Below are 16,738 nucleotides of genomic sequence, written 5' to 3'. Positions count from 1 at the left end.
GATGGGTCAGTACGAGGCCCATCTGAGCTTGAAAGAATGAGGCTTCAGCCCAGAGGATCGGGAGAAAGGTTACTTCCATCGGACTGACGATGGGCAGGATAGTAGCATCCTCAGGGCGGCTCCCAGTGACTTAGGATTGATTGCTTCAGAACCCAAGGCTGGAAGATGCTTCATGCCGTTGAGAAGGGAGAACAAAAACCTTTATCTCAATTCTGTGGCAGAGGGATCACAGCCTTTGGTTCTCCATCTCTTTTGGATCATGGACCCCTTTCAGGATTTGACAAAAGCATGGGACCTGTGCCCTGAGTACGCACACATACTCAGACAAATGTGCACATGCAACTTTGCATATAGTTTCCAGGAGCTAATCCCAAATCTCAATGTACACGAGACATCACACAGAAAGCCCAAATTGGCCTTCTGGAAGGTAAGATACGATGCAGAGTCCCAAGCTATTCCAATCCTCTCAAACAAGGCCATCGTAACCTGCTAGTGCCAGCTGTCCCGCCGCTGATCACAGGCCCATCAGTGAGCCCACCTGAGATCAGTGGAGACCAGCAGAAGGACCACGTAGCAGAGCCCAGTCCAAATTGGTAACCTGCAGAATCATGAGCTAAAGAATGACTGATGTTTAAACCATCAAGTTCGGGGATGGGTTGTTATACGGCAAAAGCTAATGGATACAATCTCCATGAAGAACACTTGGGAATGCTATTGGGAGCCTCAAAAGAGGAGTAGAACAAGTGGGAAGACGTTCTATGTTCTTGAGCGGGAAGAATCATGATCATGGAGATGTCGATTTGCCCTAAATTATTCTATAAATTAAATAAGCTGCAAAGGAAACACAAACGGGATCTTTTTATAATCAGAAGAGCTGATCCTAAAGTTCCCATAAAAAAAAGAAAGGGTCAAGAAGAGTTGGGGGGAAAATCTGGAAAAGAAGACGGAGAGGACCTATCCCTATCAGACAGCACAACACATTACAAAGCTTCAGTAATGAAAAGCGGGCTCATGAATACAGCAACATATTAGATAAGCAGAATAGGAAGCCCAGAAACAGATCTAAGTATATAGGAGTTTGGTATATGCTGAAGGCAACTTTTTAAATTTTAAATTTTTCAACGTTTATTTATTTTTGGGACAGAGAGAGACAGAGCATGAACGGGGGAGGGACAGAGAGAGAGGGAGACACAGAATCGGAAACAGGCTCCAGGCTCTGAGCCATCAGCCCAGAGCCCGACGCGGGGCTTGAACTCACGGACCGCGAGATTGTGACCTGGCTGAAGTCGGCCGCTTAACCGACTGCGCCACCCAGGCGCCCCTGAAGGCAACTTTTTAAATCAGTAAAGGAAACAAACAAGTATTGTGCAACTAATGTCGCTGGGGAAAGTAGATAGCCATCTGAAAACATATAAAATTAGGTAGGCACATTTACTTCGAGATTCAAATGTAAAAAAAAAAAAGTCATATTAGAAACAAGAATCTATTTTTTTTAATAAAAACAATCCCACAACATTTGCTGTCATCTGATAACAACGTAAAGGTAGTCAAAACAATTATGAACAAGTGTTTCAGAACGACAGCGAAGGACACCTAAAAAAACAAAGTATATTGGGGTGCCTGGGTGGCTCAGTCGGTTGAGCGTCCGACTTCAGCTCAGGTCATGATCTCGCGGTCCATGGGTTCAAGCCCCATGTCGGGCTCTGGGCTGATGGCTTAGAGCCTGGAGCCTGCTTCCGATTCTGTGTCTCTCTCTCTCTCTGACCCTCCCCCGTTCGTGCTCTGTCTCTCTCTGTCTCAAAAATAAATAAATGTTAAAAAAAATTTTTTTTTTTAAAAACACAAAGTATATTTGCCTTCTCAAGAATTTCTCACTTCACCGATCATTTCTAGTTGGAGATACTTTGGAACAGGGTAATAGTATCTCTTTTTAGCATGATCCGACCCAGTTGGTTTCTCGACTTTGTTTTAGAATGAGTCTGCATTATCTAACACAAAGTTCATACACTCATCAAAACCAATGATACGGCCCTCTCTCTGAATTTACTTGCTCATAAGGCCACACCTGAATCCAAGATATATTTTGCAAGTATCTGAAGATGAGGTTGATGGGCTCTACCATTACCCTGTACATTTTGTGACCCTGGGCCATGGTGCACCATGGTGAAAGCTGACAAAGACCACACACAATACTGTGTCGTTTTTTTAAAGCCTTATGGTGGGAAAGGGTTGTCTAACTATGATATAAAACACAAAAGTCATAAAAGGACATTAAAAAGAAATACGGGTAAACTGTATTATATAAAAATTTTAAATTCGATGTTGAAATTACTATAAGCAGACTAAAAAGACAATAATGAAACTGGGATAAATATATGGAATTCATAACATAGACAAAGGGGAATGTCCTTAATATGTAAAGAACTCCCACAATTCAATAAGGAAAAGCTTTACAACACAACAGAAAAAGGAGTAGATGATATCAATATCTAGGTCACAGAAAAGGAAATACAAGTAGTTCCGGATAATTTAAAAGATACTAAATCTCACTCATTATAAAATACATTAAAATTAAAATTATACTCAGAAAACAATTTCCCACCTGTTGTGTTGAGGAAACCACCTAAGAGTTTTATAACACAATCTGGAACTCGTGTGAGGGGAAAGACATTTTTACATACTGCTGTTGAGAGTGAACATTGGAGTCACCTCTATAACTCAATTTGGCATTATCAATCAAAATTGCAAATGCGTATAGCCTCTGACTCAGAAATACAGATATATTCTGATGCACGCAAGTAATATACAGACAAAGTTTTTCACTGCAGCATTATCTGTGACGGCATATCATAAAATATTATGCAGCTGTCAAATGAAGAGAAGGAGGAAGTACTTTTATGTGCTGATATGGAAAGATCTCTAAAAAATAAGTGGAGAAAAATAAAGTGTAATACAAACCGTGAGATCATGACCTGAGCCAAGGTCGGATGCTTAACCGACTGAGCCACCCCAGGTGCCCCTAAAATTTCTAATATTTTAAACACATTTCACAGTGTCTCAGACTCAGGTGTTATAAAGCGAGGCAAATGAATTTCATTTCATGTTAAGTTTGTGGCTCACATTTGTAACGAAACAGAATGTATGCATGTTTCTCGGCTGTTATATGAATGAAATAACTCTCGAAATGTATACCGGAGCATACATTTTTGTTCTGCTTGTGTTTTTTTTTCCTCAACTTTCGCATTTACTCCTCAAATAAGCTAGCACTCCTTTTACTAATGGTTACATTTGCAAATGCAAATCCGTGTTTAACAGAAGTTACATTGTTATACTGAAGAATTTTATTTTTCTTTCTTTTTTTTTTTTTTCAACGTTTTTTATTTATTTTTGGGACAGAGAGAGACAGAGCATGAACGGGGGAGGGGCAGAGAGAGAGGGAGACACAGCATGGGAAACAGGCTCCAGGCTCCGAGCCATCAGCCCAGAGCCTGACGCGGGGCTCGAACTCACGGACTGCGAGATCGTGACCTGGCTGAAGTCGGACGCTTAACCGACTGCGCCACCCAGGCGCCCCGAATTTTATTTTTCAAGTTATGTTTTATAGTTGACCAGCTTGAAAATAATTTCTGGGATCTTTAGGTAACTTGAAGCCTTGGACTGATTGATTTGATTGGTGGATATTCACTGGGCACATAGATTATTTCTAAGCAAAATGGAATACGGAGGCATGCAAACTAAGCATAATTTAAGTTTATATACTTTTGCTTCTTCTTTTATATGCTACAGGTAGCCTCTATCTTTGGGTCTCTTAATGCACGTGTTCCTTTTCGCCACTTGGAGAAGCTGTACTATTGGGATACCCATGACCGCAGAAAATTGTGTTTGAGTACTCATGAGTTCTGCTCATCTGCTGAAATGCTAATGGGTGACAGTGGGTAGTTACGAGTATCTCTCTGTGAAATGGAAGTCACTTTGCTTAAAAGTTATCACCGATGAGCATGATTGACACTATGCTTAACAGTAATAGTTTCAAAGAAAGACAACTGTGTGTGCTTCTGTTTTCCCAGAAAAAGAGTAGTGTTTCCCTAAGGCAGCAGTATTCACATTGGTTTTTTGGGGTTTTGTTTTTGTTTGGTGAAACTCCCTATACATTCTTCAAGCATTTTGAGGACACCAAACAGCTTTTCTTGTGTTATACTGCCTTGGACATTGAAATCGAAAAAGATTTTAACACTTATTTAGTAATTCAGTTGAAAAAAGCAATAATGAATGCATCGCAAGTTAGTAGCGTCTTAGCAACCTTAGGAGATTGGTTCTTACCTCATGGGTCCTCTGAGAGCATTCCTAAAGAGTCAGTTTGTTGCAGAATATGAAAGAGCGTAATGAAAGACTTAACAGTGAAATTCATTTGCCTTGCTTTATAACACCTGAGTCTGAGACACTGTGAAATGTGTTTAAAATATTAGAAATTTTAGGGGCACCTGGGGTGGCTCAGTCGGTTAAGCATCCGACCTTGGCTCAGGTCATGATCTCATGGTTTGTGGTTTCAAGCCCCACATCTGGCTCTGTGCTGACAGCAGGGAGCCTGCTTGGGATTTTCTCCCTTCCTCTCTCTCTGCCCCTCCCTGACTCAGGCTTTGCTTTCTCTCAAAATAAATAAAAATAAACTTAAAAAAAAGATATTAGAAAATGTTTCTTAATTTTGATGGCCCCGTTTCCTTGGTTTCCTGTTCTATTGTTACCCATTATATGAAGGGTTATTCTTTTTCCCATGTGATCTGCCTAGAGAGTAAAGACTCTCAGTTTTATCAGAATAATGATCTGATTTTTATGTTGATGTTATTACGCCTTTAATTATTTAAGAAAACAAGGTTTCTTACTTAGGAGGGTGCTAAGTGTGCTTTACAGTCATGTCACTTTCTGTATTTATTCTTAAATGTTTTATTGTCACTTTCAGGTAGATACACGAGTATTTCTCACGTACCCGTGATCCTACCTTAAGTGTTCAAATCTCCTGACAACTTTGGATTTTTGCCTTCCTCAGATCAATGCTAAACATAAAACAAAATAAAATTATAATGATATCTGAGATTTCCCAGAGAGCCCAAGGAAAATCACAAGAGATTTGTTACTTCACCTTATAAAAAGGGAGGTGCCAGAAATAATTAGATCTATTTGATACATTACTATTGATGAAGTTGCATGGGAAGGGATGGAATTATTTTTGATCGAAAGAGGAGGAAACTATAGGAAATTTTCTTTCAGTGGAAAACTATGCATTGGCTATAGTATCCCCTTCCGCATTCTGGATTTGATTTCATGGGGGTTGTTTTGCAATTCTGTAAAATGTAGGTAACTGACAGCAACAGAAAAATAATTCTTGTTTTTAGACATGCACATGACCAAAACAGGTTTCCGCCCTGGAAGAAGCTGGTTTGGCCTTCATTCATGCATTTGTTGTAATATTCCTTTACTTCTACACCTTTGTGTTTTTGGACTTCTTTGGACCAATTATAATTTGCTTTGTTCCCTTATTGAGTCAGTGAAATAAAATCCTTAACACATGTTTGCATTATATCTGTTTGAGAGTCACTATTTTACCTTTTTTTTTTTTTAAAAATGTATCTCTTTATTAATTTTTAAAATGTTTATTTATTTTTGAGAGAAAGAGAGAGCATGAGTAGGAGAAGGCCAAAGAGAGAGGCAAACACAGAATCTGAAGCAGGCTCCAGGCTCTGAGCTGTCAGCACAGAGCCTGGTGTGGGGCTCGAAGTCACGAACCATGAGATCATGACCTGAGCCAAAGTCGGACACTTAACCGACTGAGCCACCCAGGTGCCCCAAAAATGTATCTTTTAATAATGCATTGAACAGAAGCCCTACTCATCACAATTCATTACAAAAATGAAAGCTTTAGGCATTTGAGTTTGATTCTTTCCCTAATGCTAGTTGAGAAAACCTGGATGGTGGAAAGTGAAAGATCAGTAGCTGACATTGACCTTCACCATGTAATCTGGCCCCTCCCCAGCATGGGGTTGCCTTGGGCAAGTCACTTCCTTTCCCTACACCTCCCCACCCTTCTAGTTGGGTGGGTCTAGAATAATCCCTTCCCACCCTACAGCACCAGCCAGGACTGGATCAAGCATCTTAGCCCTGGAAGGTTAGCATCAAACACGTACAGTTTAGGGGTGCCCAGGTGGCCCAGTTAGTTAAGCATCTAACTTGATTTCGCTCAGGTAGTGATCTCATGGTTCGTGGGATCGAGCCCCGTGTTGGGCTCTGTGTTGAGAGCACAGAGCCTACTTGGGATTCTTTCTCTCCCTGTCTCTTTGCCCTCCCCCCACTTTCTTTCTCTAAGTAAATAAATAAACATTAAAAAAGAACGTGTGTAGTTTAGATGTCAGTATGCAGGTGGGGGCCAGATTAGAGGCGATAAACGTTAATACCAATTTACATGAACTTTCAATTATTGCCCTCAGGTTTTTTCAACTGGGATTAAGTGAAAGAATTAAACGCTCAAGTGCCTAAAGTTTAGAGATTGGTCCTATTCTATTCAGTTAAAGGGGTTGCTCCAGCAGCTGAGCTGAAATGAAGGCAACATGAAGATTTTTAAAAACTTTTTACTGAAGTATGTTCATCTTAAGACTGGAACACACCCAAGTGACCAGCACCCAGACTGAACTGCAGAACAGTACCGGCACCTGAGGAGTCCCTCATTTTTTTTTTAATTTTTTTTAACGTTTATTTATTTTTGAGACAGAGAGAGACAGAGCATGAACGGGGATGGGTCAGAGAGAGGGAGACACAGAATCTGAAACAGGCTCCAGGCTCTGAGCTGTCAGCACAGAGCCCGATGCGGGGCTCGAACTCACGGACCGCGAGATCATGACCTGAGCCGAAGTCGGCCGCTTAACCGACTGAGCCACCCAGGTGCCCCAGGAGTCCCTCATTTTTACAGCCACTGGCCAACCCCAGCCCACATGAGAGTAACTCAATACCCAGTTCTCACAGCATGGGTTAATTTTGCCTGTTTTTGTACTTCGTATAAAGTGAATCATACAGATTTTTGGTGAATATTTCTTTTCATTAATTATACTTCTGTAAGATTCAGCCTTGCTGCTGGATACAGGTGTGCTGTTTCAAAGGGGCAATTACACCCCAATATTTATAGCAGCACTATTGACAAGAGGCTAAGTATCGAAAGAGCCCAAATGTCCATCGATGGATGAATGGATAAAGAAGATGTGGTATATACACACACACACACACACACACACACACACACACAATGGAGTATTACTCGGCAATCAAAAAGAATGAAATCTTGCCATTTGCAACAACATGGATGGAACTAGAGGGAATTATGCTAAGTGAAACTAGAGAAAAACCAATATCATATGACTTCACTCATATGAGGACTTTAAGAATCAAAACAGATGGCGGGGGAGGTGGTGCCTGGGTGGCTCAGTCGATTGAGCGACTGACTTCGGCTCAGGTCATGATCTCACAGTTTGTGAGTACGAGCCCTGCGTCGGGCTCTGTGCTGACAGCTCGGAGCCTGGAGCCTGCTTGAGATTCTGTGTCTCCTTCTCTCTCTGCCCCTCCTGCGCTCACGCTTTGTCTCACCCTGTTTCTCAAAAATAAATAAATGTAAAAAAAAAAAAAGACACAAAACAGATGAACATAAGGGAAGGGAAGCAAAAAGAATATAAAAACAGGGAGGGGGCCAAAACAGAAGAGACTCTTAAATATGGACAACAAACTGAGGGTTACTGGAAGGGTTGTGGGAGGGGGGATGGGCTAAATGGGTAAGGGGCACTAAGGAATCTACTCCTGAAATCATCGTTGCACTATATGCTAACTAACTTGGATGTAAGTTAAAATAAATAAATAAATAAATTTTTAAAAAGGAAGAAAAAAAGATTCATCCCTGTTGTTACAAACGGGGGTAGATCTGTCCCTGATGTAGTCAGCTGTCGATGGGAATTTGGGTAGTTTCCATTCCAGGGCTATTGTGATAGTGCAGCTCTCTTGATATTGCTGTCCACGTCTTTTCATGACCACGCATTTCCATTAGGTATATACCTGTGAGTGGAGGTGCTAGATCACATTTATTTCTGCATCTTTCGATCTGCATATGTATTTAAAAAAAAAACAACTTGAATTCATGCTGATCTCTCCAATTCTGATCGAACAGAACAGGGCCCATGTTATCCTTCCCCCTTTCCTTATTTGTAATTCTTTTCTTTGAGAAATCTAGCTCCCATTAAATACAATGTACTTACTTATTCGCTCAATCTTAGGATACCCATAACATAGCTTCAGAATTGCTAACCCATAGTCCTTAGTCCTGTCTGCTGAGAGGGCCTAGAAGCAGTGACACCCCAGTAGCAACGAGCACACCCAGCACTCAGATGTTAGTTTCTAAATACCATTCTCCAAGAAAAGGAACCAGGGTTCCTTGGAGAAATGACTGAGTCCGGGGGCGGGGGGGCGGGCCATGGGAATACAAGATGAGCCTGAAACATCCTGTGGTCTCAGGAAGTATGGAAGTGCTCAGAATAGAATCCTGAAGATGCTCCTAATCGCCATATCTGGGACAATGTGAGAAACAAAACAAATAACGTTTGTAATGGATTAGAAGCCACAGAATAAAAGAAATATCCGCGAGTCCATACTTAAATAAACAACTGAATAAGTCACTAAATGGGAGAGAAGGGAGAGCCCTTCTATACACTTGGATTTCAACTCATAAATGTAGAAGGAATTATGGAGGTGGAAAATCACCTTTGGAAAACCAACGGTAATAAATATTGCAGATAAGAATCAGCAATGAACGCTAAAATTACTGGGTTGAAAGTATGATGAGAAATAGATTTATATAGTCTCAGAGCATCTCCACATAAGGTACTTACTAATTACAAAAGGAAATGCAATAATTTTAGAGTGGAGAAACCTGGCACACAGCACCTTTACCACAGCATCTTTCAACGTTAACAGTACAAGTAATGAGACAGCAATATCACATGTGCCTTCTGGTCTGATGCACTGGGAAGGATGCAATAGCACTTCTGTGGGGCTCTCACCAAAAATGCACAACTTCAGGGGCGCCTGGGTGGCTCCGTCTGTTGGGCGTCCGACTCCGGCTCAGGTCATGATCTCTCTGTCCATGAGTTCGAGCCCCTCATCGGGCTCTGTGCTGACAGCTCGGAGCCTGGAGCCCGCTTCAGATTCTGTGTCTCTTTTTCTCTCTGCCTCTCCCCCATTCACACTCTGTCTCTCTCTCTCCCTCAAAAAAATAATAGACATTAAAAAACATTTTTTTTAAATGCATAACTTCAACCTCATCATGAGAAAACATCAGACTAACTCCAGTTGAGGGACAGTCTGTAAAACAATTGGCCAATACTCTTCAAAAACGTCAAGGTTATGAAACAAAACATAACTGACCCGGACTCATAAGAACCATCAAAGTTCTGAGACACACGGAAAAAGAGCAGCTGTTCTAGATCTGTGGAATCCCGGACGGCATCCTGGACCAGAAAGAGAACAGTAGGGGGACAATTGGCAACATCTGAATAAAGTTTATAGATTCTTTAATCCTATTGTATTGCTGCTAATTTCCTGGATTTGCTAATTCTTCTGTAGTCATACAAAATGTTAGTATTTGGGGAAGCTGGTAAAGCCTATACAAGAACTTACTGTATTATTTTTCTAAGTCTAAAATTATTCTGTGGCGCCTGAGTGCCTCAGTGGGTTAAATATCGGACTCTTGATTTTGGCTTGGGTCATGATCTTGTGGTTCGTGGAACTGAGACCCCGTGTCGGGCTCAGCACTGACAGCACAGAGCCTGCTTGGGATTCTCTCTTTACCGCCACCCACCCCCACCCCCCCCCCCGCCCCAGCTTGCACTTTCTCTCTCAAAATAAATAAATAAACTTAAAATAAAATAAAATAATTTCAAAAGAAAAATATTTTTAAAGGAAGAAGAAAGGGATTGGGCATGACTGTGTCATCCTTCAGCCAAAATCCCTTCCAGCACCTCCGCCCATAGCACGAAAGCAGACTCTCCTGAGAGTGGCATTCAAGGCCCTCAGTAATCAAGCCAAACATTCCCCACCAATCTCGAAAGCATGAGGTGCTTGGGAGAAGCCTTATGTTTAAAGATCACCTTCATGGGACTGTGACTCAGAACTGACCTCAGGAAGCAGCATCTGCTGTTGGCTCTTACTTGGTCAGCAGTTGACTTTCCTGACTCGCTGGGAACTTTGAACTCCTTCCAAGGGCCTCTGCAGGCCTTTTAGGCATTGCTCACACACCCTTTCTATCCCCAAGAAACTCACGACATGCAAATAAGGCCAGGCAACAACAGTGACAGGCTCAGGGACACTCGGAAAGCAGGTCAGAGACTGGCAGGGGAATTCACACTTTCTGCAGTGAGGTAGGTGTTGCTGTGATCCCCTCTTTGCTGGTGAGCAAACTGAAGCTTAGAGAAAGGAGGGCATCTGCCTAAGGCTACGTAGCCAGTGAGGACAGAGTCAGGGCTTAAACCCGATGCCTTCCCTTGCTTACTGACGGATTCGAACTGAAATGCTTTGAATAGTTAGCCAGGCAGGGTCCTGAGACAGTCTACAGTTTACCCCAACTCCAGCCTTGAGCAGCAAAATGAGATCTCCCTAGAAAGCAGTGCAGACAAGATTCTTAAAGAGCCAGGGTGATGCCAGCCGACTCCCCACCCACCAAGCCGCGGAGGATGCTGGAATCGAGCATCAACACATTCTTGGCAAATGTCACTGCCTCTTATGATGACCTGAACGGACACTGAGCAATGTGAATCTGTGCAAAATACCTCTGGGCAGGCGGGATTCCTTGCTAGACCCCACTCGGTGGGTCTCCTCCACTTTTAAATGTGGATTCATCACTTCAGAAAACGCTGGCTGGGAAAGTGTTCTTGCCAAGCTCTGGGATGGCCACAGAACCCATCTCCCAGAGTGGCAGCCGCAGTCACTGAGAAACGGAGCACACGGTACTTCCAACGCGGTCGGGATCCGTGAACGTCAGCTCTCAGGGCTGTGATTATTGACATTATCATTATTTTTATTTTCTAATGCTTATTTTTGAGAGAGAGAGAGAGAGAGAGAGAGAGAGACAGAGCGTGAGTGGGGGAGGGGCAAAGAGAGAGAGGGAGACACAGAATCTGACACAGGCTCCAGGCTCTGAGATGTCAGTGGGGCTCAAACTCGGAATGACGAGATCATGACCTAGGCCGAGGTAGGACGCTTAACCGACTGAGCCACCCAGCGCCCCTTGATATTATCAGCGTTAAACCTCTACCCTCCCCCACTGCTCGGCCCCTTGGACTCAGCAGATCTTCCCTTCTTACAGAAAGATCTTCTTACATCTTTTCCCATCTGGGGAGATTCAGGACCGCATACCAGAAAGGAAGCAGAGTCAAAAACAAAAAGTTCTAGGGTGGGGGAAATGGGTGACGGACATTGAGGGGGACGCTTGCTGCGATGAGCAACGGGGGTTGTACGTGAGTGAGGAGTCACGGGATTCTACTCCTGAAGCCAAGATTACACTGTATGTTAGCCAACTTGACAGTCAAAAAAAGTTCTGAAATTTCAGCTTGTCGATCCTACCCCCCCCCCCCAACTGCTATCTAACCCGCAACCTCGGCAGAGACATCCATGGCCACGCCCCACCGCCCCACTGGGTCGCTTCCTCTGACCACGGCTTGCATGGCCCTGGGCTAGTAGCCTGCTCCATCTATGCTGAGAGGAGGCGGCCTGGCCCACCAGCACTGAGGGCTCTCCTCGAATGGGTCTTGCTTGTGCCCAGACAAGAAGACGAGGAGGCTTTGTGAGGCCCAGCTCTGACACTTCTAGCCCCTGAGACCCTTTCCATTGGGCTGTGCCTCCCCCTCCCCCCCTCCCCCCAGCCCCCCAGAGATGATGGCCCTTTGTTTGGTTGTGGGCTGGGAGAGCAAGCCTCTGTCTGACTCCCCTCCCTTCGTCCCGGAGCGAAGCCGGGTGGGAGGCCCGTGCCCGGTTGCCTGTGGAGGCGTGGGGTCCCTGGGAGCAAATCCCCACATTTCTACATGGTGTGTGTCTAACCTTGGGCCACTTCTTAACCTCCCTAAGCCTCGTATTGCGAATCTTGACGCTATCTGCCAGAGTGACAGTAGCATTAAATGAAAAACTCTGCAAGTTACAGCACTCCATTGACACAGGATGCTATGCGTGTCCCCCTAATGGCCAAGAACTTGCCGCTCGGAGCCCTCAAATGCCCTGTTTGCCCTCTACTCGCCCACCTCCCTCCAGACTTCCTAACTCCCTGCTCACCTGGGGCCTGAGAGTCAAGAGGCCTAATATCACACAAGAGCATGGATTGTAACATCAGATCTACCTGGCTTTCGAGCTGAGATCCGCCCCCTCTCTGACTTTAACCAAGTACATCTTAGTTGAAAAATGGGGATAAGGATACTCACCTTATAGGTTTATTGGTACTAGGATTAAATGAGATAACCCACGGACGGCCTTTGTCCAATACCAGCTTCCGAGAAGCTTAGCAGATAACAGAGTAACAACACATAATGATACTTATTGTCATTAGTCCAGCTGGCCACCAACTTGCTTTGAGACCTGGCATATGGTTGACACATTTCCCTAGTTCCTGGCACTTTCCCTAGTTCCTGCCAGTTTCTTCTATTTTTTTGTTTTATTGCCCATTTCTGGAGAAGGTCAGAAGGAGGATATTAACAAACGATGACCTTAATATCATCTGGCCCGGAAGTTTTCCTTTGCGTGTTGTAGGCTGATTTCCGTCGGTATGTGGAAATAAACTGATTTCCAGACACTTAAGTCAATCCAGCCAGTTCATGGAATCATTTGAGTTGTCCTTCTAAGGATTTTCTAAGAAAGCAATGGACCCTTCTACTATTAGCAATATTTTGTCCCCTTCACAATGCCTCTTCATTTGTGTTTCGTTGCATGGATCACACTAAGGATAACTAATAGTGACTCACGTTGCCTCTTTACCTCATTCCTGGCTTAACAAGGAATGCCTCTCTCCTCTCTCCTGTACGTACACATCAACTATTTGTGTGAGGTAAAAGTAGCTATCTTGTTAAGGCAATATCCCTTTATTTTCTTTATTTCTACCTCTTAGAGTTTGTTGTTGTTGTTTAGTCTGGGAAGGCTGTTCAATTTCACCAAATAATAGTTTCAGTGTTCGTTGAAATGATACGGTTATTTGATTTTTGTTTCTTTGACCTTATGACAGACAAGATGGCTAGAGATTTTTCTGGAACTCCACTTGGGAATGAATAGCTATTTAATTTTGTGTTCCAATTAGTGGCTAAAGGATGGGGTACACAAGAAGGAGCATTAGGCTGTTTAGATGCCCATTCAGGAAAATATTTAAGTTTGAATCTTTCTTTGCAACCACATTAAAATTCTAGATAGATCAGAGATTATACCTTTAAAAAAGTTTTAGACTAGTTGGCAAAAAAAATATTGGAGAATATTTTTTATAGTCTTGATATGAGGAATCACAAACAAGTTGTAAAATCTAGAAGTCATAAAAGAAAATCCTGAGAGATTTGGCCACCTAACTATCTAAAACTTCTGTATGATGAAAGACACCACAGAGAAAGTTAAAGACTTGGGAGGAATGGAAAGAAACATTGCCAACATACGTAACAGGCACTGGATTAATAATCAGAATATGTCAAAAGAGGAAAATAGAAAAAAGTATTTGACTAGGCAAACAAATACTAAATAGCATGTAAACGAAAATAGTAAGGTAATATTTTTCATCGTCAAACTGTCCACGTTTTAAAAGTTGTTTCCAGGGGCGCCTGGGTGGCGCAGTCGGTTAAGTGTCCGACTTCAGCCAGGTCACGATCTCACGGTCCGTGGGTTTGAGCCCCGCGTCGGGCTCTGGGCTGATGGCTCAGAGCCTGGAGCCTGTTTCCGATTCTGTGTCTCCCTCTCTCTCTGCCCCTCCCCCGTTCATGCTCTGTCTCTCTCTGTCCCAAAAATAAATAAAACAAAAAAAAAAAAACCAAAAAAAAACCGTAACAAAAAAAAAAAATAAAAGTTGTTTCCAGCGTTGCGAAATGTGCATGGCTAGCTAGATCTAGGACTTCAGTGGTATTTTAGGTCAAGTATTTTATGTAAATGGCGCCCCCTGCAGCCCAACTGCCTTAACTACATGGAACGTTAGTTCCATTAACTACAATGGAATTGGGTGCCCCTTGGAGTCAGGCTCTGAGTGCCTGCCTCCTTCCTCCGGCTGAGTGTCAGTTTTGCATAACCAGTAAAATGTGACAGGCCCTCTAACTCAATGATTCCTTTTCCAGGAATCTAGCCTTTCAGAAATATATGAGTATGTAACGTGGGCGTAAAGATACACGCAAAAGGATGCTCATTGAAGCTTGCTTTATATTGGGGAAAAACAGGAAAGAAAGTACATGTCCATCGACAGAGAGCTGTCTGCACAAATAAGGGGGCATCCGTTCGTGACATATTTTGCAACTCTTCAAAGGAATGAAGTGGGTTTCTGTGTACTAACAGAATGATCTTCAAGGTTTAATGTTCTGACTGGGGTGAACATGAATGTGAAAGCAAATCTCCCAGATATCTATTATTCGTTCCCATGTACATACGTTTGCATCTGAAAATGCATAGGCAAGGAGCTGGAAGAGTCCACCAGGCTGACAGAAGTGGACTGGAATGGCTGCGCCAGGGAGGGTGGTGACAGGGAGGACTATCAGCTTTCACTCTACCTGCTCTCTGCACGACTCTACCACAACCAGAAAGTATAGTACATGTGCTGTTTTTCTCTGCGACTTCAAAACCTTAAGTACCCCCACTTGGTCCGAGCTTCGAGAATCCCTGTGGGTTCGGCTGTTCTTTGACACCTTCCCACCTGGCTGAACTACTGAGGAATGTCCTACGGAAGCGGGAGACATTGTTGTTGGCATTCTGAAATAGATTTTTCTGAGCCGGCTCATCCGGGCATCCTAATCCCCACGACAGCTTTCTAAAAATTTAGATCCAAGTCTCTGTGCAAGATCTGCTGATTCAGAACAGGAATTTCTGTGCTGTGGCTATTATCTGGAGGAGGAAGTGACGGCTGAGGGTCCCTGGGTAGTGTGGGGACAGCCACAGGTGGGAAGGAGAAGGCAGGGAGGCAGCCTGGATCTGCGAGGGCTCCAGTGACCCCCAGTGGAGACACCTGATGGATAAAGGTGTGCTCTTGGGCCAGTGTAGCCAGGCCAGGCCCTCAAAGCTGTGCAGAACAGACGGTAGGACTGCAGCCTTCATTTCTTGTTTTCGCTAAAAGTTAGCTTTTCTTGCACTTTTTGGGTGGGTGCTATTGTGTTCTAAACTGGAGGGAAGGTGGAGAGTTGAAGTTCACCCAAAAACTCACCTGGGTTTGCTTAGATGGAGAAAGAAAACCCGGCTATCGGGGACAATGTGTAAGTATATCCTTATTTAAGGATAAATAAATAAACTCCGGCCTGCAGAGGCGGTGGAAGTGGATTCAAATCCTGACTCCGCATTTATCAGCCACGTGACTTTTGCAAGGTTCTTAACCTCTCTGAGCCTCAATATCTTGATCTGCAGAATGGATGTAATGATGTGCTCCTCCTGGAGTTGCAGTGAAGATTGGAGAGGTTGTGTGTGTAGAAGCGAATCAATCAAAGCTGAGCTGCGGCTTATTAATATTACGGCAGTTCCTAGACCATGAACTCCTGGAGGCAGACATACGTGATGCCGAGAATTTTTTCTCTCCTCCCTTCTCCAGAGTTTACCTAACACTAATCTAGTACAGACCTTAAGTATTTGCTGAACACTGATTCTGATTTTGATCCTATTAGGGCTCTGGGTCTCTCCTTGCGATGAAGCCATTTCACAAGTCTGTGTGTTACAGAGAGCAGTGCAAAATAATTGTTGCTTACAGACAGGCAAACTATTCCTGTTATAGGTTCAATTCTCCGTCTCCGTGTGGAAGAAGCCGGTCTCACCTCCACCTGTGCATTCTTGCCGATATTCCAGACCCATGTCTGTTCTTTGGACTGGGTGTCACCTCTTACTGGTTCCCTCCTTAATCGTGAGTGAAATAAAATCTTCAGCACATGCTCACTTTACATCTGTATGAAAGTCACGATTTTACCTTTTTCTGAAAAGTATCTTTCAACACTTGCTATTACCTGTTAGCAGAACAGGAAGTTTCCATGAAAGGCAGACCCCACCACTGAGACTCTCAGGGTCCCTGTCCCCTTGTAGTTAATTACGAATTAAAATGCGTAGGTGGACGGATGAAAGCCTCCACACTCGGTGCGTTCGGGGTTCGGGAACCGGGGGTGACACCGGGGAAGCCTCGGTCTGCGGGTCTGAGATGGGCTCCCGCGAATACCCGGGCCGGGGAGCGGTGGCCCCGGGGTGGGGGTGGGGGCAGCCCTCGCCTCTCCCGCCCTCCTGCGCCCAGGCCCCCGGGAGCCACAGGGAAGGGGGGCGGCGGCCCCCGGCTGGGGAGGCGCCCGGGCTGGCACGCCGGCCCCTCCGCCCGCGGGGTCTCTGGAGGGGGCGGGTCGCGCGAGCCGGAGAGCCCGGAGCCGCCCAGGAATCTTGGCTCGGGCTGCGAGCATTTCCTGCGGGCGGGCCGACGCGGGCCCGGGGGCGCGGCGGCGGGCAGACTCCGCGCTGCGCTCGGCCGGCCGGCAGC

At 44.3% G+C, this 16,738-nt stretch overlaps 1 pseudogene; it reads right to left on the bottom strand.

Moving 5' to 3' along the window:
* Positions 1–1,889: 1,889 nt before the first annotated feature.
* Positions 1,890–9,266, bottom strand: LOC124506484 (small nuclear ribonucleoprotein E-like; annotated as a pseudogene).
* Positions 9,267–16,738: the final 7,472 nt, after the last annotated feature.

Source organism: Lynx rufus, unplaced genomic scaffold (assembly GCF_022079265.1).
Source record: "Lynx rufus isolate CCGP_SWC_20201006 ecotype Redwood Valley unplaced genomic scaffold, mLynRuf1.p SCAF_11, whole genome shotgun sequence".
In the NCBI taxonomy this organism is placed as follows: Eukaryota; Metazoa; Chordata; class Mammalia; order Carnivora; family Felidae; genus Lynx; species Lynx rufus.
The sequence above is the reverse complement of the archived record's forward strand: the minus strand, read 5'-3'. Positions and strand labels throughout refer to the sequence as shown.